The 21531-nt window shown below is 44.1% G+C and overlaps 1 pseudogene; it reads left to right on the top strand.

The window, feature by feature from the left end:
- Positions 1-3021: 3021 nt before the first annotated feature.
- The window catches only part of LOC132028160 (60S ribosomal protein L7-like), an 81062-nt pseudogene continuing 62552 nt past the window's right edge, over positions 3022-21531 (top strand).

Below are 21531 nucleotides of genomic sequence, written 5' to 3'. Positions count from 1 at the left end.
CAGGAAACTGAGTCAGAACACACAGGGGTAGTGCCCAGCAGGAGGGAGAAAAGGTCAGTGACCATCTGTGGGCCCCAGCAGCTCTCTGTGCAATGTGAGAGGCTAAACCACGTCAGCAACACCTGCATCAGGCTCTCGCTTGGGGAAAGTGTTTGGTTTGAAAAGTCTGTTTAATATTGTGGTATAGTTCACATTTGGGAGAAAACAGTTCCTTGTTTCCATTATATACTTTATTGAATATGGAGCCCTACAATCTACTGGCTGCTGGGGATAGACAGTAAAAAGACTTTCAAGAGCTAGGAGTCATGGTGGGGTCTGTTGAAGATGTGCACTTTCTTTCTTTTTTTTTTTTTTGTTTTTTGCTTATTAAAAGGTGATATGGTTTTAAAGCAAGTCAAAGAGAAAGATAGATTACAAAAATGTTAAGACTTCCCCTGTTCTAATGTAGCGGATTCTTATTAATTTAATTTAATTTTGGAAAGAACATTTCACATAAGATCTACTGTCTTAAGAAAATTTTAAGCATACCACACATTGGTATTGACTATGAGTGCAGTGTTGCCGGACAGATCTCTAGAGTTGTTCATCTTGCTTGACTGAAACTTTGACCATCGACCAACAACTATCCATCCCCCTCACCTGGCAGGCACTCTTTGATTTTATGAGCGAAACTATTTCAGACCTCCTGTAAGTGGAATCATGCAGTACTGCCTTTCTGCAATTGGCTTGTTTCACTTGGGATAACATCCTCAATTTTTGTCCGTGTTGTGTCTCACAGAATTCCCTTCTTTTAAATGGCTGAATTGTATTCCATTGCATGTATAGACAGAATTTCTTTTCCTTTTTTTTTTTTTTTTTTTTTAGAGAGGGAGGAGGGATGGGGTGGGGCAGAGGGAGAGGGAGAGAAAGAATCTTTTTTATTTTTTTTTAAGATTTTATTTTTTCATTTGAGAGAGAGGGAGTGAGAGCTCGAGAGAGCACCAGCCAGGGGAGAGGCAGAAGCAAGACTTCCCACTGAGTTGGGATTTGAGGTGGTGCTTGATCCCAGGACCTGGAGATCATGGCCTGACCCAAAGGCAGATGTTTAACCAACTGAGCCACCCAGACACCCCTATATATGCAGAGTCTCTTTATCCATTTTTCCATCGATGGACATTAAGGTTGTTTCCATCGCTTGGCTACTATAGATAATACTACAATGGACATGGGAGTGCATTTATCTTTTAAAAATAGCATTTTTGTCTTGGGATAAATACCCAGAAGTGGAATGTGGGATCATAGAGTAGATTTATTTAAAAATTTTTTGAGGAGCCTCCATACTGTTCTCCACCGTGGCTGCACCAGTTTGCAGTCCCACCAACAGTGCACAAGGTTCCCTGTTTTCCCACATCCTTGCCAGCACTTAACTTTTGTTTTTTTGGTAATGGCCCTTCTGACAGGTGTGAGGTGAGTTTTGATTTGCGTTTCCCTGATGATGAGTGAGGTCAAGAGTCTTTCCATGTACCTGTTGTCCATCTGGATATCTTCTTTAAAACTATGTCTATTTAGATCTTCTGTCCATCTTTAATTGGATTGTTTGGGGTTTTTTTGTTTTTGTTTTTGCCATTGAGCTTGTATGAGTTCCTCTATGTTTTGGATATTGACCTGTATAAGACAGATGGTTTGCAGATATTTTTTTTTCCCATTCAGTAAGTTGCCTTTGAGATCATGATTTCAGTTCATTCAGGTAAATGCCCAGTGGTGGGCTTGCTGGATATTTTGGGAGTTCTATTCTTTACTTTTTGAGGACTCTCTATACTGTTTTCCATAACAGCTGCACTATTGCATTCTAGTGGATTCTTTATAAACCTTCTTCACTCTTGGAACAGGGAATTATGTGACAAAATGTATACAAAAGACTCTGTAGTCAGATGCTTTGAAGGTGCTTGTCAGAGTCCCTGCCATTCCCCCTGACTGATTTTCTGTAGAAGAGACTTACAGAGCAAGTTGCCCAGAACCAGATGGTTCTAGCTCTCTGCCTTGTGTCAGGCTTAGATACAACTTCTATTTTTTATTTTTTTTAGTGATTTTTTGTCGTGTTCCAAGATTCATTGTTTATGCACCACACCCAGTGCTCCATGCAATACATGCCCTCCTTAATACCCATCACCAGGCTCACCGACCCCCACCACCACCCCTCCAAAACCCTCAGTTTTTTCTGAGAGTCCAGAGTTTCTCATGCTTCGTCTCCCCCTCTGATTTCCCCCAACTCGCTTCTCCTCTCCATCTCCCAGTGTCCTCCGTGTTATTTCTTATGCTCCTCATGTAAGTGAAACCATAGGATAATTGACTCTCTCTGCTTCACTTACTTCACTCAGCATCATCTCCTCCAGTCCCGTCCATGTTGCTACAAAAGTTGGGTATTCATCCTTTCTGATGGAGGCATCATACTCCATAGTGTATATGGACCACATCTTCCTTATCCATTTGTTCATTGAAGGGCATCTTGGGTCTTTCCACAGTTTGGTGACCGTGGCCATTGCTGCTATAAACATTGGGGTACAGATGGCCCTTCTTTTCACTACATCTGTATCTTTGGGGGAAATACCCAGTAGTGCAATTGCAGGGTCATAGGGAAGCTCTATTTTTAATTTCTTAAGGAATCTCCACGCTGTTCTCCAAAGTGGCCGCACCAACTAGCATTCCCACCAACAGTGTAAGAGGGTTCCCCTTTCTCCACATCCTCTCCAACACATGTTGTTTCCTGTCTTGTTGATTTTGGCCATTCTAACTGGTGTAAGGTGGTTTTTAAATAGCAGCAACGTTGGGTCTCAAAGCACAAAGCTCCCGTGTTTCAGCTGGGAACAGACGCAGCAGATACAGGACAGTGAGAAAGGAGATGAAAAACGGACTCCTTTGCTTGTGTTTAGCGGGAGCCCCATTTCACCCCTAACGGATTCGCCAGCCCCTCCCGCTCCTCAGGTCACGCGGGCCCACTGGCCTCGGTCATCGGGTGGTCATTCTCAGAAGGGGTGAGACCGCATGCGGGCCGGCCTCTGGCAGGCCGCTCAGCTCTGCTTTCTGCTGTTTGTCCGCTTGCCTTTTTATGCCACTCGAGGCCGCACCCCCAGCGTCTCAGAGCTTGAGTCCTTGCATTCCGGGGCGGCGGTGCGAGCGCTGCGGCGGGGACCCCGCACAGCCGCCGGCCTGGATCGCGGCCCGGTGAGTGTTTGCACCCGCGCTCCGGGCTGGGCTGGCCCGTGTGGGCGCTGAGGTAAGCGAGGTTCCCCGTGCACTCCCACTCCTTTCTCAGCACAGGGACAAAGATGAGAGGACGGGACGTGCGATGCTAAGAGCTTCTGCTGCCCCTCGCACACCCCTTCTGCTCCCTCCGGGGCTCTGTTGGGACCCCACGTTCCTGAGAGCAGGGGCGCACATGCCATCGCCGGGGCCGGGGTCTCGGCTTCTTCCCCAGCCGCCGGCTCGGGCCCGGGTGGGCTGGACAAGCGTGCGTCCTGACAGAACTCGGACGGAGCAAGCTCTAGTTTGTCACCGTCGCCAACGCAAGCCATTTCTCCCAGCACTGCGGGGCGGTGCCTGCCGCTTGGTCGCGCAGGTACTTCGTTAGCAGCTACTGTGTGCCCCGCGCTGCTGCAGACCCGAGGTGGACATCAGTGATCCAAACCGACACTCAGGCCTCGGAAATGCTTGTGTGCTGACAGCGACACACGCACGTCCAAGGCTCAAGCGACCAGAGTGAAGCGAGTGAGTGGCCTGGCTGGAGGAAGCATCCAGGGGCGGCGGGGTGGGGGTGGGGCAGGGCGGCCCCCCGGAGCGTGGGAGGACCTCGGGGGGACCTGCTCTTCCACCAACACGAGGGGATGCCAGCCCTATGCATTTCCTTTCAAGAAAAGCTGGATATCCGGATTTTTTAAAAAAACGTTTCCTCTGTTTCAGAGAGCGAGAAAGCACGAGCAGGGGGAGGGGCAGAGGGAGAAGCAGACTCCCCACGGAGCAGGGAGCCCGAGGCGGGACTCGATCCACTGACTCCAGGATCAGGACCTGAGCTGAAGGCAGACGCTTCACCGACTGAGCCACCCAGGCGCCTCTGGATTTTTATTACGTGAAATCTCTTGTTTTTAAAGTGTTGGTCACTAGCTCAGAAGTTTTAAAGAACATTATTCAACCCTGGGATCCAGACTGACGACAGAAATGAAAACCTGGTTTTGCCGGATTCTGCCCATTGCTGGCAGTTTGCGACTTCAGGGCTGTGGTTTTCGCGATGGACCTGGCCTTGTTCGTGTCCGGTGACCAGCAGAGAAGGACACCAGTTTCTTGAGAGGCATCTGCTCCGACTTCTCTTCTGCTGCAGGAAGAACCATAACCGAGCAGTGGCTGGGCTGCTGCCCCTTCTGACCTGCCCCCCAGGGGCACCGCGGCTCCCTCCTGCGGACTGCTGAGAGCCTGTGACTGTCACGAGGCAGGACACGGCCAGTGGGTGACATCGGTCCCAGCATTGCCAGCCTCGGCCAACCGTTGCCCCGTAGTCTGAGACTCCTGCCCCCCAAGTCCTCCTCCCCCAACACCCGTAACAGCCCTGCCCCCCTGGTGCCTCCTGCTCTCCCCCTGGACACCCCTCAAACACCAATCCTGGGCAGACCAGAACTCACCCAAGGCCCTGGAGCTCCGACTGGAAGGGAACCTTCTTCCTAGTCAGGGTGCCTTTGCTTATTAGTGGCCCTTGGTTTTAGCTGGCTTGTTTGTGGGTGCCTCGGACACGTTCAAAGGTGCCCAGAGCCTGGGGGGTGAGCTGTGGGACAAGCAGAGGGGCTGTGGGGGTAGAAGAGTCGGGTGGGGGGTCAGAATGGCCACGACAAGCCTCACATGGTTGGAGGCAGCACCGCTGAGAGCACAGGGAGGGCGTGTCTGGACAGTGGGCTGCCCTGACTGGTGGTGCCTTTTCTAGCCGAGGGCAGCAAGAGCATTTGCCACAACAGGACGCTTTGGCACCTGAGTCCCCAAAGGTTTGTTTCTTTAGTGAAAGGGTTTCTCCTGTGTGCGTTTCTTCTTTGGATTCCTTTCCTGCCTGTCTCAACCCCTCACTGCCTTCACTTAAAACTAGACACACACACACACACACACACACACACACACATGCTCCTGGAACAGGTCTCTGAGAAGTCACAGCTGCCAGAGAATGTGTTTGACTTCCAGGGCGGGCGATCACCATGTGACTGTTGACTTAGTATCTCCCAACAATACACACGGTGCTTCTAGCTCCTTTCTGCTACCAGTGTCAACTCATTTTTATTCATTCAGTTTTTTCAGTGTCCCCTGACAGAGGTCCAGATTACCATCCTTGCTGTTCTAATTGTGACTCAGATGTCCACGCACTCGCTCGGGCTCTCAGGGGCTGTCATCCCGGCGGTGAGAATACGGTCCTCAAAGCGTGTTTGTTGACAAGAGCCTGCGGAATATATCCAATGTTGTGGAAGGAAGAACCAGCACCCGAGGTTTCTAATGGCCAGCTTTTATCCGCTCCCTCGGCATTTGCTTGTGTTCTGTGTGGCTCAGGATAGAGCTGCTTTGAAATCTGAACAACAGACACCCCCCGTCATTTCGATTCCAATAGATCTGCGGTTTACGGGGAGCAGAGCACAATGATCAATGGCGCGCCGGGAGCAAAAGCATCCGGGGCTCTTACATCAACTTGAAAATCATGCCCCTTCGAAAGGAAGCTTGATATTCAGTTCTTAAGTGAGGAGGAACTCACCGCCTGAAAAGCAAAATGTGGTCTGTGAATGGAAGTGTGTCTTGGCTCTAGAAAGTTCTTTCCGTCGCCCTTAATTTCTGAACTTTTCTCTCTACGACTGCCATCTCCCATCATTCTGTATCTTTGCTTTTGTTTGATCGCTGTTGTGGTTTTCTTTCTTGACTGCCTTGACCATACGGTGATTCTAGGCCCAGCTGGATAGGACAAGAGGTCAATTCCAAGGGCCAAAGGGAGGGCCTGACAGAAGCCCTTGGCCGCTGCTAGGTGAGAGGTTAATTGCCCCTGATAGACAGGAAAATAGACCATTATAACGAAAAGGTTCTTGAGCTTGGAGGGAATTAGTAAAAAATAAGACTATTACTGTTCTTATGTTTGACGCTTTAAACACAGCTATTAAGTCTGTCTCCCTCTTGGTGACTGGGATGTGAAAACCAGCCGCCGACATCACATCAGACACCCAGTTGGGCAAGATTACACAGATTACCTGCTGCATACAAATTCTCGCTTTCATTTTTGAAGTCCAAGACTTCCTAGACACGTTCTTTTTTTGTAAATTATTTTTCCTTGTTTTATTTTGAAATACAGCATACGGAAAGTGCATACAATCTGTATAAATTGTTGTTTGATGAACACTTATAAAGCAAACACTCTGTAACCACCACAGACTCAAGAACAGAGACTTACTGGCTCCAAATTTCCGTTTCAAATCTATCGCTCCCTAGAGGCTATCCCCTATCCTGGTATTTTTGATGATCACATCATTGTTTTGTTTTGATTTTAATATTTTTGTCTCTTATAAATGCATCTCTAAACAATCTGGTTGAGATTATCCTGTTCTTGAGTTAAACATAAGTGGAATCATAGCGAAGGTATCCTTTTGTCTGACTTCTACTCAAAATTGTTTGTAAGTGTCATGAAGATGCTATGAATGACTGTTTTTCCTGTATTCTCATTATTATAGAATATTCGATCAAGGGAATAGAGCACCATTTTTTAAAAATCTAGGTGAGTTTTGTTGGACATTTAGGTTGCATCCTGGTCTACCTGTATGCATCTATATAAATACTAGAAGTATTTATATAGCTACCCAGTCATAGGATATCTTTATCTTCAACTTTATTAGATAATCTGAATTGTTTTACAAAGTACTTGTACCATTTACACTCCTCTCAGCCATGTATGGAATGTTCCTTCACTTGTAGTGAAGTATCCTCATACTTGCTGTTGTAAGATTTCAAGTTTTGTCAATTTCATTTGCATTTCCTGATTAGGAAGGAGCTGTAGCACCTTTTTAAAAAAATTTTATTTTTTGTTTTTTCAGTGTTCCAAGATTCATTGTTTATGCACCACACCCAGTGCTCCATGCAATCCGTGCCCTCCTGAATACCCACCACCAGTCCCTCCTAACCCCCCAACCCCCTCCACTCCAAACCCTCAGTGTATTTCAGATGTTTGATTCTCTTCTTTTTGAAGTTCTTGCTTTGGGCCTATTGTCCCATTTTTCTCTTTTGAGTTGTCGTGGCCTGATACATGTTTGTATAGTTTTTTTCTTATTGATTTGTAGAAACTCTTTATATATCCTGTATACCAGTCTCTTGTGGGTTTTAAATGCAGCAAAAGTGTTATCTTCTAGTTTGTCTTTTTTTTTTAAAGATTTTATTTATTTATTTGACAAGCAGAGATCACAAGTAGGCAGAGAGGCAAGCAGAGAGAGGTGGAAACAGGCTCCCTGCCGAGCAGAGAGCCAGATGCGGGGCTCTATCCCAGAACCGTGGGATCATGACCTGAGCCGAAGGCAGAGGCTTTAACCCACTGAGCCACTCAGGCACCCCTCTAGTTTGTCTTTTTATGAGCTTTATAACAGAAATCCTGAAGTGTAAATCAAGTACATTTATCATTTTTTAATTTTTTTTTGCATTTTATGTCTTGTTTAAGCAATCTTTATCTATCCCAAGGTATCTGTAATGGACTGAATTATGACCCCCTCCCCAAATGTATTCCTTGAAGCCCTAACCCTCAGGAGCTTGGGATGTGGCTGTATTTGGAGGTAGGACCTTTTATGGAGGTAATTAGGTTAAATGAGATCTTATGGTGGGACTTAACCCAATCAGAGCGGTGTCCTTATTAGAAAAGGAAATGTGGGCAGTGCCTGTGTGGCTTAGTTGGTCGAGTGTCTACGTTTGGCTCAGGTCATGATCTCAGGGTCTTGGGATCGAGTCCCATGTTGGGCTCTCTGCTGGGCAGGGAGTCTGCTTCTCCCTCTCCCTGTGTGTACCAGGGATGCACACAGAGAAGAGATCTGATGAAGAAGCAACAAGGGATGGTTGTCTACAAGCCAGAAGAAGGTTTTGGAGGAAACCAACCTGCCAGCACTTTGATCTTGGACTTGTAGCCTCCAGAGCTGCAAGAAAAAAAAAAAATTTGTTGTTTAAGTAACCCAGTCTTGTTGTATTTTGTTATGGCAGCGTGAGCAGACTAACATAGTATCAGAAATATTCTCCTATATTATCAATTAAAAGTTTTGTATTTTGTGTTTTGACACTTAGCATTTAAATCAAACTGGATTTTTTTGTCCATTCGTGGTGTGAAGCCAGGGTTCCTTTTCCTTTTCCCCCTGTGGATATCAGATGATCTCTGCATGGTTTATTGAAAAGTCTATCTTCTCCTACTTATTTTCAGTACTACTCCTGCCATTTACCTACTATCCACACGAGCGTGTGTATGTTTTCAGGCTGCATATTCTGTTCCACTTGTCACATGTGTCCACACCAGCCCTGATGTGTCTTCATTACCTGAGATGTACAACCAGTCTTGATATCTGTAGAGCACGTCTGAACACCTTGTTCTTCTCCGTCTGTGTCTTGGCTACCCTTGGGCCTTGGCATTTTCATCTGTGTTCTAGAGTCAGCTTGTCAACTTCTGCCTGTGCTCACACCTATATTAACCTGCTAGTGTGTTGAATTGGGATTGTATTTAGGTCATCATTAATTTGAGGAATGGACATTTTTAGAAATCTTTAAAATATTGAAACTTTTCTTCCATGAACATGGTAATTCACTTTTTTAAAAAAGTCTTTTAGTGTAGTTCGATAAAGTTTCATGATTTTCTCTAATACATGTTCTGTTACAGGTTTTCTTTATATTTTTATGTTTTTTGATGTTATTGTCCATGGCATAATTTTTAAAAAGCTTTTTTTTGGTGTATTGTGATGTTTATGTAAAACTATTTCATATGTATATAAAATGGGTATTTTACAAATTCACTGAGGTTTAACTGAAATCAAATAAGCCACATGTATTTAAAGTCTAAAACCTGGGGGCACCTGGGTGGCTCAGTTGATTAAGAGACCGACTCTTGATTTCGGCTCAGGTCATGATCTCAGGTCATGAGATCGAGCCCCAAGTGGGACTCCATATTCAACAGGGAGTCTGTTTTAGGTTTCTCCTTCTCCTGTCTTCCTCTGACCCTCTCCTCCCCGTCTAAAAGTGAATAACTAAATCTTCAAAAAAAATAAAGTCTACAACGTGACCAGTTTTGACGTGTATATATATGGCCATGAAACTATCACCACAAGCCTGGTAAACTCTTCTGTAGTCCCCACCAGAATCCCTGTGCTCCTCTGGAATCCATCCCTCTCCCCAGGCAGCCACTTAGGTTATTACTGGCCATTTGAGTATCTTCATTTGTAAAGTGTTTGAATCCTTTGTTTCAAAATTGGGTTGTCTTCCTAATCACTGACCTGTGGCAGTTCATATATTCTCTCTACAAGTCCTCCCTCAGAGATGACATGTCTTGCCAATGTTGTCTCCCACCCTGACTTTGCTTTTTTACCTTTAACATACATCTAAGAACAAAAGCTTTAAGTACAGATGAATTTTTTTTCCATTTAGCTTTAAATATAGATGAATTTTTTTTTTCCATTTTATGCCTTTTGCGTTCTAGGTGAGAAATCTTTGCCTAGTAGGGTCACAAAGATTTTATGCTGTTTTCTTTTAGAGGTTTTATGGTTTAGGCTTTACACTTTGGTCTGCGGTATATTTTTATCAGTGTTTATGTGTGGTGTGAAGTAAGGATTGGTGCTCTTTTTCCCTCTTTTTTTCTATCTGGATATCCGTTTGATCCAGGGTTATTTGTGGAAGACCTTCCCTTCTACACTGAATTGCCTTGACAACTTTTTAAAAAGACCTATCGACCATATATATGGATCTGCTTCCGGACTTGCTATTTTGTTGCATTTGTATATTTGTTTTTGTCAAAACCAAAATATATTCATTATTATTGACTTATAATAAGTCTTAAACCAGGTTGGTAAATCCTTAAACTTTGTTCTTATGTCACAAAATTGTTTTGGTTCTACTAGGTTTCCTTCCATATCCATACACACTATAAAAATCTTGCTGGAGTTTGGGGCTCATGGGTGGTGCATTTGAATCTTGATATCAGCATAGGTTATGATTGAGCCCCACATCAGGCTCTGCACTCAGCACGGAGTCCACTGGAGAGTCTCTCATCCCCTCCTGCTGCCCTTCCTGTTCATGCTTTCTCTCTCTAAAATAGATAAATAAGGGTTCCTGAGGGGGCTCAGTGGGTTAAGCCTCTGCCTTTGGCTCAGGTCATGATCTCAGGGTCCTAGGATTGAGCCCCACATCAGGCTCTCTCTTTGGCAGGGAACCTGCTTCCCCCTCCCTCTGTCTGCCTCTGTGCTTACTTGTGATCTCTCTCTCTGTTAAATAAACAAATAATATATTTTAAAAAATAGATAAATAAAACTTGAAAAAAAAAACCAAGCAAAACAAAAATGTGCCAGAATTTGATTGGAAATGCATTATATCTTTACATCAATCAGGAAGACTTGGCATTTAACTATGTTAACAAAGCATAGGAGAGAGTTTCCTAAATTTGATTAAAGGGTAGCTATAAACCACGTCCTACTTGGAAGTAAAATAATAAAACTTTTTGCTTTATAATCAGGAATAGGAAAATAATGCTTGTTAGCACTGTATCTGCTTAAAGTTGCATTCTAGGTTCTATCTACTATGGTAAAACTATTAGAAAAGCATACAAATTTAAAAGGGAGTTTCAAAGATCTGTTTCTTTGAAGAGAGTATGATTGTATTTGTAGAAAATACAAAATAATCGAAAGATGCTAATTAGAAATTATAAATGAATTAGCAAGTTTGCTCAATGAGAGCCATATAAAAATAAATTGCATATAAAAATATGCAAAAGCATATGTAAAAATTAAAAAGACATAAGATCTATTGTACTAATATAATTAGTATGTTGTACTAGCATCAAACATTTGGAAATGAATTTTTTTAAAAATTTCAGTTATAAGAACATCAAAACACATAATATTCCTAGGAATCACTATCAAAAAGTTACCATGATCTCTACAATAAAAACTACAAATATAGGTGAGAGAAATCAAACTGTTAAATAAATGGAGAGATATGCCATGTTCCTAAATTGCAAGACTCAATAAAGTTAATAGAGTCAATATAGTTAAATGCCAAGTCTTCCTAATTGATGTAAATATGTAACACATTTCCAATAAAATTCTGGCATGTTTTTGTTTTGGTCTCTATAAGAGAATCCTCTTTATCTGTAGAAACATTTATTGTCTTAAAATATATTCTACCTAATATTATAAGGGCAGTAGATTTTCTCTTTTGGTTAGAATCACATGACATATATTTTTTAATCCTTTTATCCAGCCTATCTGGATCCTTATGTTTTGGATGGATCTACAATGCACAACAGAGAGGGATTTTAGAATTCTATTGCATGATCTTTGCTTTTTCCTAGAAACATTTAATCCATTTACATTTAATATATATTAGAGTTTAGATATATCATTGTTTTGTTGTACTTTTAATTTGTCTTTCTTTTTCTTTTCTATTTCTCTTATTTATCATCTTACTTTTGTGTGGTTGAATATTTTTTATCAGTCTTTTTTTATATCTTCTTGTTTTGGTGTGAAATATTCTGTCTCTTTTTTAAGAGCTATCTTGGAAATCACAACCTACATACTAATTTATTGTAGTATAAATGTGTTATCTTTCCTTTTCAAAGAGTCAGTGTCTGAGGATTTGAGAAAATAGAACTCAACTGCTGTTATGTAGGATTTTCAACCCTGGTTGAGATAGGCTGGATATCTATCCATAATAACATGAATAGCCCTTTTGGAGTGACAAAATACCAAAACTTTAGTTTGATAATTGTACATTTATTTACCCTTCCCTGCTTTTTGTATATTTATGTTGAATCCAACATTACAACTTCCTTTATTTTTATCTTGACTTTGATACCTGTTTCTGGTCCTTTTGGCTTGGCAATACATCAGACTTTCTTTTTTTAGCTAATGGATTTCTGATTTCCTTTTTGCTTCTGCAGTTTGAGCATGTTCCTACATCTGTGGTCTTCTATGACATCAAACAGCCTCTATACCTTATTATAACTCTGATTGGTGAGGTTCTGATCCTTCAGGCTGAGAAGGAAGATACAGCCTGTTATAGAAATGTTACTTTAGGGAGTGATATGAGTTGAATAGTACCCTCCTCAAATTTATATACTGAAGTCCTAACCTTCAATGCCTCAGAATATGACCTTGTTGCAGATATAATTGATTAAGATGAGATCATAATGAACAGGTTAGGCTCTTAATTCAGTCTGATTGGTACCCTTATTGAAAGGGGAAATTTACACACAAAGGCACACACACAGGGAGAATGACATGTGAACATGAGGACAGAAATCAGGGTGATGATTCTTTGGCCAAGGAACACCAAAGATTCCGTCTATTTGACCCCCAGAAGCCAAGAGAATGTCCTGGCTCATAGCTTCAGAAGGTGCCAACCCTGCTAACATTTTGATCTTGGATTTCTGGCCTCTAGTGTTGTGAGACAATACATTTCAGTTGTTTAAGCCACCCAGTCTGTGGTACTCTGTTACAGAAGCTCTAGCAAACTCATATAGGGAGATGGTATGAGTTATATTGAAATGAAGGTAATTAAAAATAGGGAGAATGGCTCCTGAGTGGCTCAGTGGGTTAAGCCTCTGCCTTCAGCTCAGGTCATGATCTCAGGGTCCTGGAATCAAGTCGAGCATCAGGCTCTCTGCTCAGTGGGGAGCCTGCCTCCCCCCCCCCTCTGCCTGCCTCTCTGCCTACTTGTGATCTCTCTCTGTCAAATAAATAAATAAAGTCTTAAAAAATAAAATATTTTAAAAATAAAAGTAGGATGAACCTTTTCAATTTAGGCCAATAGAAATTATAGGAACATGGGGTTTGGGATTCAGTACTTGTTAGTACCTTTGACCTTCTCATTGCTCTCAAACATTGTTTCCTCTCTTGACCCTCCATTATTAGTCACTCTGCCTGCCTTCTTCTGTCTCACATACTTTTATACGCCCATCTGCATCCTGCCTGGAGCCTCTGTTACTTCAACAAAGTTACATTACTGTAGATGCACCCCTGGCTCCCTCAGTTTGAGGATCTAGAGAGCTCTGATGGCTTCCATTGTATCCAGGGGTAGAACCAATTTTCCATTCTAGGATCTCAAAGATTACATGAAATGGGAGAGGAAAAGTCAGAATTCCTTTGTCTTAAATGCCCTACCTTCCCTCCAGGCACCAAGCTGAAGCATGATTTTATTATGTATTTTCCAATGCAAAACATTTTCTGCACTAACTAGCTCAGTTAGAAAACTTTGAGATGGTTACCTGGGAGAAGTGTCATCCTTACTCATTGACTGGGAAAGATGCCAATGGAATAAATGAGACATGCTTTTACTGTTGTTGTTTGCCTTCAAGAAGGAAGCCAGAGACAAAAGCCACCAGCTTAAGTCAAGCCAAGGCTGAAAATCAGGGCCATTTGTCATCATGTGGGGCCATGCAGGGGTGTCAGTGCTGTGGAGGGACCCACAAGTCCTCATGGGCTCTTCCCTGGCTGTCTCATTTTAGAGAGGATTTATATTTTGGAATCTTACTATAGATTACTTCTGAGACAGATGAAAGGAAACAATTTATAATTGTTTAACATGTGTGCACAGGTCAACATATCTGCCCAAATTATCTGCCTTCTTAGGAATTGCAGTTCTCTGGAGATTTATAGAAGGTCCTGAGTTTCAATCACGGTATTAAATTTAGTGACCTTCAAGGGAAACGGGGAGCAAATTATAGCTTCTTCAACTTGTACATGCCAGGAGTTGGCCATTCATCCTGCTACCTGACAAATGAACATTGTAGTGACTTCCTGACTGAAAGAGTAGCGAATGAAAAAAAAAATTCTGGGCAATGAAGTTGAGTTTGGACAGACGCACTTATGACCTAAAATTAAGTCATCCAAAGGTCTGAATGTCAAATTCTTGGACTAACTCTAACTGAAAAAACAAGTGAGTTCTGAATACTTTTGAAGTTCTAAAAATGCATGTAGATCAGTAAATAAAATTAGAAGTTAATTTCTTCAAAACCTTTTATGTAAAACACCCCGGAGGGCTAAAGCTTGACTCATTATTAATATATATATATATATATATATATATATATATATATTTTTTTTTTTTTTTCAGAAAGAGCTTTCAGGTACCACTGTGATGCCCTGTAGGGCTGCATGTTACCCTCCATTGTTTAAGAAATGCAACATCTCAAGCTGTCACAGTGAGATACTCCTTCTGCTGTGGATGATTAAACTTCTCTTCTTTTGTCTCTTATTCTTATTTAATGTCTCCCAATTGCCTTCATGTTGGATACTTAATCCCCAGTCAAGCTCTGTCTGGTGCTGTCTGGAAACAAAGAGCAGACAGCAAAGGAGACTGGATGGATTTTATCTGTCCGGAAGCACCTGACACCCTCTTGTGTGACCAGCAGAGCTGACGGCTTTAAGGCTCTAACTTCCAAATTGTACGGCTCTGAAGTACATTTATAGCCCTTTTCTGAGATCGACTGCCTTCCAGTACTGGGCAGTATACTGGTCCAGCAACTGGGTCACCTGCTGGCCACTGGACAGTTGTTTTGCCAGATGATCTGCTTTCCACAGGCCAGTTTCCCCATGGTCTTATAGTGATTTGGCTCGTTCTGTGGGGGACCACCTGGGAGAATCAAGCTGCACTTCTTGTGTTCCAAATGAGTCATGGGCACATTAGAGTTTGGAAAGGAAAAGCCAAGATGCAAATCTCAGCGGAAGAAGTTACTTGTAAGATCTACTGATGAAGTAGATCAGTACAGTTCCTGTCTGTCTTTAGTGTCTTGAAGAACCCCCACAGCAAAACCAAACCCCCAAAAAGAAGTAAAATGCTTTAGAGATGCAAGTGGTATTAGTTCTTTGTCAGTTGTAAACTTTTTTTTTTTTAAAGATTTTATTTATTTATTTGACAGAGAGAAATTACAAGTACACTGAGAGGCAGGCAGAGAGAGAGAGAAGGAAGCAGGCTCCCTGCTGAGCAGAGAGCCCGATGCGGGACTCGATCCCAGGACCCTGAGATCATGACCTGAGCCGAAGGCAGCGGCTTTACCCACTGAGCCACCCAGGCGCCCCAATTGTAAACTTTTTGAATGGTAATGTCCTCCAAAGGCCGCATTGGCTGCTCCTACAACTGACTGTTTCATCTAGCCAGCAAGGGCCATCAGAGGTTTAAGATAAACCCCTCTGAGCCAATCAAGGTTTCCAGCTTGAGTTTGGACATGACTGCAACCAGGTTCTCAAGAAGGTGGGCTGAAGAGTGCACTCTTCTCTCTGAACCCACACCATTGGAATGTGGTTTACAGATCTTGGCTCAGATGGGAAGAGTTTAAACTTTTATTCGCTCCCATGTGTAGAGGCCCAGAGAGACCCCAGTCCCTGAGAGAAATGTCTCATGTCCCGCTGCCTCGCTGGCAACCACAGGAGGCCCAGTCAAGGATTTAGCTGCTGCTTAAAAACATGCCTTAAATCTGAACTCCACCTGGAAAGAGAAGGTGTCTCTCTCCAATTCCATGGATGACACCAGCCCAAAATACTTTGGGCAAGTATTTTCTTTCAGCTCTTCCTCAACCCCTCTCCTACTTCCAGGTCTACGACTCTTTAATTAATGGGTTCCAAAATTAGAACTGGAGAGTCATTCCTTCATCACAGCTCATATGACCCAGCAGTGTGCTTCTCTGGTTGAATGCGGGTGACACCAAGTAGGAGAGACAAATCTTTCATTGGGTGCTCCAACCAGATGAGCACGCGTGCTAACCAGCACACCCCCATTGGGCCCATCTGTCTGGGTGGCAGGAGGCCTTTGGAGGGTGGCACAAGCCAGTTCTGAGGAGGCTCATTTGCCAATGGAGGGGCTGGTTCAGGGGCACAGCCTGCACAACGCAGAGCATGCCAACGCTTCTGCCAAGAGAACCTTCTGTTTGGCAGCAGTACCTGAACAGGCTGAGTGCTGCCCTCCAATGAGCAGCATCTGCTGATGGGAAGCTGGCCTGATGGGCCCTTGCTGATTGATCCGGCTGCACGCGGCCACTCAGCTCCCTCTAGAACAAGCTCACGGTGAATACCTCATTTAAGTGAGTGAGTTTTAACATCAGTTATTCATGGTGGAAGTATTTACCCAGTGCCTGCTGTCTGCAAGTCATCGAGCTGGCTGTTTCCGAGTGGTCTTGATGAATTTGTCATGGATCCTGGCTTTAAGAGGCTGATAGCAGCAACAGAAATAGGCTTGCACAGAGAGCACTGGTTGACTTGAGCGGAATGCCAGCAGCTAAACATGAACACACGGGAGTCGGAGATGTGCCGTCGAAGCCTGGAAGAGGGAAGAAGATGCTCCACTGAGGGGCTGAGGGGAGTGGTGCGCAGACCAGGCCTTTGGGGTAGGAGGCACTTGCACCTGCGTTTAGAGTGGGAAGGGCCACTCTAGTGGAGAGAATTGTACGTTCAGGATTGAGAGAATGTTGTGCTTCAGTGGAACATGAGGTGAACCCAAGGAAAAGAGAAAAAGAGGTAGAAAAGAGATTCCAAGGACAGATCACTGGAGACCAAGACATCAGGATGAGGGTTTGGCCCTGGAGAGCTGGTCAACATGATGAGACAGAGCCATGGTGCCTCTGGGGCTTGGGGAAGGACTGGGGGAATGGGAGCTTGGTGGAGATGCAAGCTTGATGGTGAGAGTAAAGTTAGGGCCTTGAGAAATTGGTTAAGTTCTCCCTTAACCAATACTTGCCGAACTCCTGTTTTTCAGGCTCCTTATGTAGACCATGTCCTATCTGGCCACTCCACATGGGTAGGGATACACGTTAAGAGTTCTTTACAACCCAGTACCATGGGATCAGGGAAAAGCTATAGAAATTCCTGCAGAAATCTGGGAACTCAGAGAAGGGGGGACACAGAAGTACCCAAATGCCTGAAATGTTGCCCACAGAATAGAGGACAAAGTGACCTTCAGAACTAGGTGTCCTGGGTTGTATCCCATCAATGTGGTTTTGGGCAAGTCTCATCACTTTTTCTTGTCTCATTTGTAAAAGGAGCCGAATCATGACACCCACTTTGTAGGGCTATTGTGAAATTCCGTGGGTTGGTGCATACGACACATCTCTCATGGACCTTTTCGTGGAGGAGGTAATGAACTAGATTGAAAAACATTAGGCAGGTGTGGCAACTGCAGGGAAAAACACAACAGATGTAAAAAGGTAAAGCCCAGCAAGTTGTGACTTAAGTTTTATAATGGATCTTCTTCGATCAGAGAGAAGTTGGCATAGGACATCACAAAAGCATTACACTTGCCATAAGGAGACCCAAGTTCCATGGTATCATGTTAATTAAGATTTTTACAATTGGGGGGAGCGCTCGGTCATTTCATGTGCAAAAAGGAGGGAGCTGGATTAATTAATCTCGAAGTTCTTTTCCAATATTCTGCGATTCTGTGGAAACTACCCACAAAGAAAAAGGGGGCAGCTGAGATAAGCTTTTGGAGGAACAGAAAGTATCTTATTAAAGTGGAAAAGCTTTATCATTAACCTTGGTGGCTTAGTTTTGATATAGACAATAATACAGACTTACTATGGGCTCTTGATTCATGGAGAATTACTCAGATGGGGCTTAAGACATATCCACATGCTCTGTGTTGAATGATGTAAATGTCGCAAACTTGAGTGTGTTTCAGAACCACCCGGAAGGCTGGCTAAAGCTCTGATTGGTTTGTACCACCCCAGAGTGTCTGACGCAGTGGATCTTGGGTGGGGTCAGGGAATTTGCATATCATACAGTTCCTGGGCGGTGCGGCTGGTCCAGGGACCATACTTTGAGAACCGCTGGTGTCAGGGAAGTGGGTGCCCTTGGCTGAAGATGCTTTTCATCACAGGATCACCCATTCCCCTGCTTCTCTGAGTATGACCACACCCCACAGCTGTCCTCTCTCTGGAGATCTGCCCTTGGCTAACTGAACCCTCTGGAGGGGGGCTGGGGTAAGGCACCCCACCCATCAGGGATTCTGACTGTTTACTAATGGCTGGTGCCCTTGTCTCGAGTTGGCATCAACTCTGTCTTGTCGTTGATGCTCCAAAGCTTCCCGCTGTCACTGAGTTCCCAGACTCAAGCTGGTCTCTGGCTGGGAGTGTAATTTTTGTGAGCTTTCTGCCCCTGCTCTATCAGCTGCCCCTACTCCCCTTCTCCTCAGAGGACCCCCTCAATCAGTCACATGCACAGGAACGGTCATCTCAGACTCTGCTTCTAGGGAACCTGACCTCAGACAGATGACCTAGAGCTGAGAGAGCCCAGAGGCAATGAAGCCTGGTCGCAGGTTGTGTCGGGGTCTAGACTAGGTGCTGAGGATATAATTTTGTGGAAGCAAAAATGGGACAATGGGAGAACGTTTGTTTAAAAAAGTCTAAAATAGGGGCGCCTGGGTGGCTCAGTGGGTTAAGCCTCTGCCTTCAGCTCAGGTCATGATCTCAGGGTCCTGGGATCAAGTCCCGCATCAGGCTCTCTGCTCAGAAGCAGGGAGCCTGCTTCCCCCTCTGTCTCTCTGCCCGCCTCTCTGCCTACTTGTCATCCCTCTCTCTCTCTCTGTCAAATAAATAAAAATCTTAAAAAAAAAAAAAAGTCTAAAATAGATCCACTCGCCACGTGTAACATTTTATGAAAGATTACACCTGGGGCGAAGGAAAAGTTGTACAGATGTTTCCAGGCGGTTGAAACCTGATGCCTGTGAAGTGATAAGGCTCTTGTGATAATGAATGGTTGAAAAAGTTTTGTTTGGAGAGAGAAAGATCAGCTTGGATTTCAGCTTATGAGATTTGTGTGTTTGGGAGAAATCCGTGAGGTCTCCTTGTAGGTACGTATGAAAATGGAACTTGGTGGGGGGAGGAGGTCACTGGGGGATGGGCATTAAGGGGGGCATGTGATGGGATGAGCACTGGGTGTGACACGCAACTGATGGATCACTGAGCTCTACCTTGAAACTAATGATGTACTGTATGTCGGCTAATTCAATTTAAATTAAAAAATGGAACTTGAGAGTGGGGGAGTGATCATAGCTGGGCTATGGCTTTAGGAATCATTTGTAGTTAATAATGCTGCTGGGACATTCAGCAGCAAAAAGCAGAGGGTCTGGGACAGAAATCTTGAGGCTGCCCTCAGTTATACCTGAGTGAAAAGCTGACTTCAGAAGAAAGTAGATAGAGTCTGATTAAGATGGAGGGTCTGTGAGGCAGAAAAAGGTGGCCCCAGTTGTGTCTTCAGTTGGCTGACTTAGTTCGGTGCATGTTGAAATACTGGTGTTACGAAGTTCTGAGCCGTCAAGAAATTTTAGGCTCTGTAAGTGTGTTCATTTTTGTTTGTTTGTCGTTGTGTGTGTGTGTGTGTGTGTGTGTGTGTGTAGTGACAGTCTAGACATGAGCAAACATTTTTCCCTTAAATGCAGTTTCCCAGCAGAGAGAAGGTGACTGTTGATCACGTTTGCAGAGAAGCTAGGCGTGCACGGATGGAAGGTGTGGGAAGGTTATGGTGTTTGTTCTGGTCCTTTCAATCCTAGGAGTGAGGACGGGCACGTGATGCACGTGACAAGGCGAATTCATAGAAAAGCAGGGTCGGGAGACACAGGAGGCATGGCTCGGGGTTTGTGGGACACGTATTATGTGTGTGTGGGGGGAGCTGTGCCATCCTCTGAAGGGTGTCCAGGATGCTTAAGGTGCGCTCGCTGCTTTCCAGGAACTTGGTTTCTTGTCCCCGAGAGACAGGGTCCTGCCTACGGGAACGATGCGCCAGAAGCTTCGGAGGGAAATGCTCACAGTTCCGCGACTTCGTGGACTTCGCACCGTTTCTCTTCCCTTGTGGCTGCCGGTTTTCCACATGCAAAGACCGTCTTTGTTCTCTCGCCCTTCATTTGGAAATCTTCTTAGTTCATATAAATCTCATCTAATTATATTTATGTCTCCGCCCCCCCATTTTTGGGTCTTTAAAAAAATAGTTTATTCCTTCCATTTTCTCCCCCCTTCCTTGCAGTAACTGGTCCCAGAGTGAAACATTATCCTCGAGCTTATGCTAATAAATGACTAATATTTTTTCATTTCTTCTTTTAGATTTTATTTAGCATCTGACTTTGCCTCTTGTGTTTCTATTTGGTTCGGTTTTATTTTTGTTCTTGTTTTGGATTGTTTTCCCAGAATGTGCCTCTTTATTTCCCAGGAAATGTTCGGCGCTGTTATCCATAATTATTAAGTCCATTAGTAAGCCAAATTAAAAAGAATAACAGTCATAATCCATTGCATTTGGAGGACACTCTCCAAGCATTTTCTCATTTCATCACTTGCTGTGGCCTTTAATTTAGGCTGGATTTGCAAATTCATTTTAGCTTGGCTTCAGCCTCTTTTTCTCCTCCCCAGTTTTGCTCTCCTGCATGATGTCTAGCTCCTGTCTGTCGCGTTTCTGAAGTACCCGACGCTCGATTCTGCTTCAGTTAATGCACCGTCTTCGATGCCTTGTTTCTTGTCTCAAGTTCGACAGCTGAGACACATTGAATGTCTTTCTGACCCCCGGAGATGACGAGCATTACTTTTGCCTTTAATGGGGGCTTCTCCAGAAACGAATTTCACTTGCGATTCATTTCTTCAGCCGCTATTATTGAATATGCACTGGATGGAAAGCACGAGTCTAGGTTCTGCGGGAGAGACGAAGCAGACTGGATTGAGCATTTGATGTCATATTAATCTGGCAGACATGTGCCCATGATACCCAGGGCAAGGCTGTATGGGCCAAGGCTATCTGAGGGGTACAAATGCCATGATAATGGAGTGCTAAGAAGAAGAAATTGAAAGAATTGGAAGGTGATTGTTTCTTCGCAAACAGTGGAGGAATTCTGCTTGCCTTCTCTCTGGTCAGCTGAGCCAACCCCATTTATAGGTCTGTGTAGACAGGGGTGTGCTTGTCTATGTTTAACGGTTGGCCGTCTAGAGCGTGGGGAGTGGAGTTCCTATGGTGCCATTCGTCCACATCTATGCTGTAAATGCTTCCAGCATGGCTGATTTCAAGTCACCGAGCCCAGGGTACTGAGCACTCAGATGGGAGGAAATGCACAGAAGTGCTCTCCTGAGCTGGTGTGGAGTGGTTCCAGGGCACCATGGAGTGTGGGCCAGGAGGAGGGAGGGGAGTGGGGAATGGGTGGCTGGGTGATCTGGGCAGGTATGTGTTGTGGTGAGCCCTATGTGTTGTGTAAGACTGAAGAATCACAAACCTGCACTCCTGAAACAAATAATACATTATATGCTAATAGTAATAAAAAAAGAACTGAAGCACAAAATGTTAACATTTAAAAAATCTG

This window comes from Mustela nigripes, chromosome 12 (genome assembly GCF_022355385.1).
Source record: "Mustela nigripes isolate SB6536 chromosome 12, MUSNIG.SB6536, whole genome shotgun sequence".
Classification (NCBI taxonomy): Eukaryota; Metazoa; Chordata; class Mammalia; order Carnivora; family Mustelidae; genus Mustela; species Mustela nigripes.
Note: the sequence above shows the minus strand (reverse complement) of the source record. Positions and strands in the feature narration are given on the sequence as shown.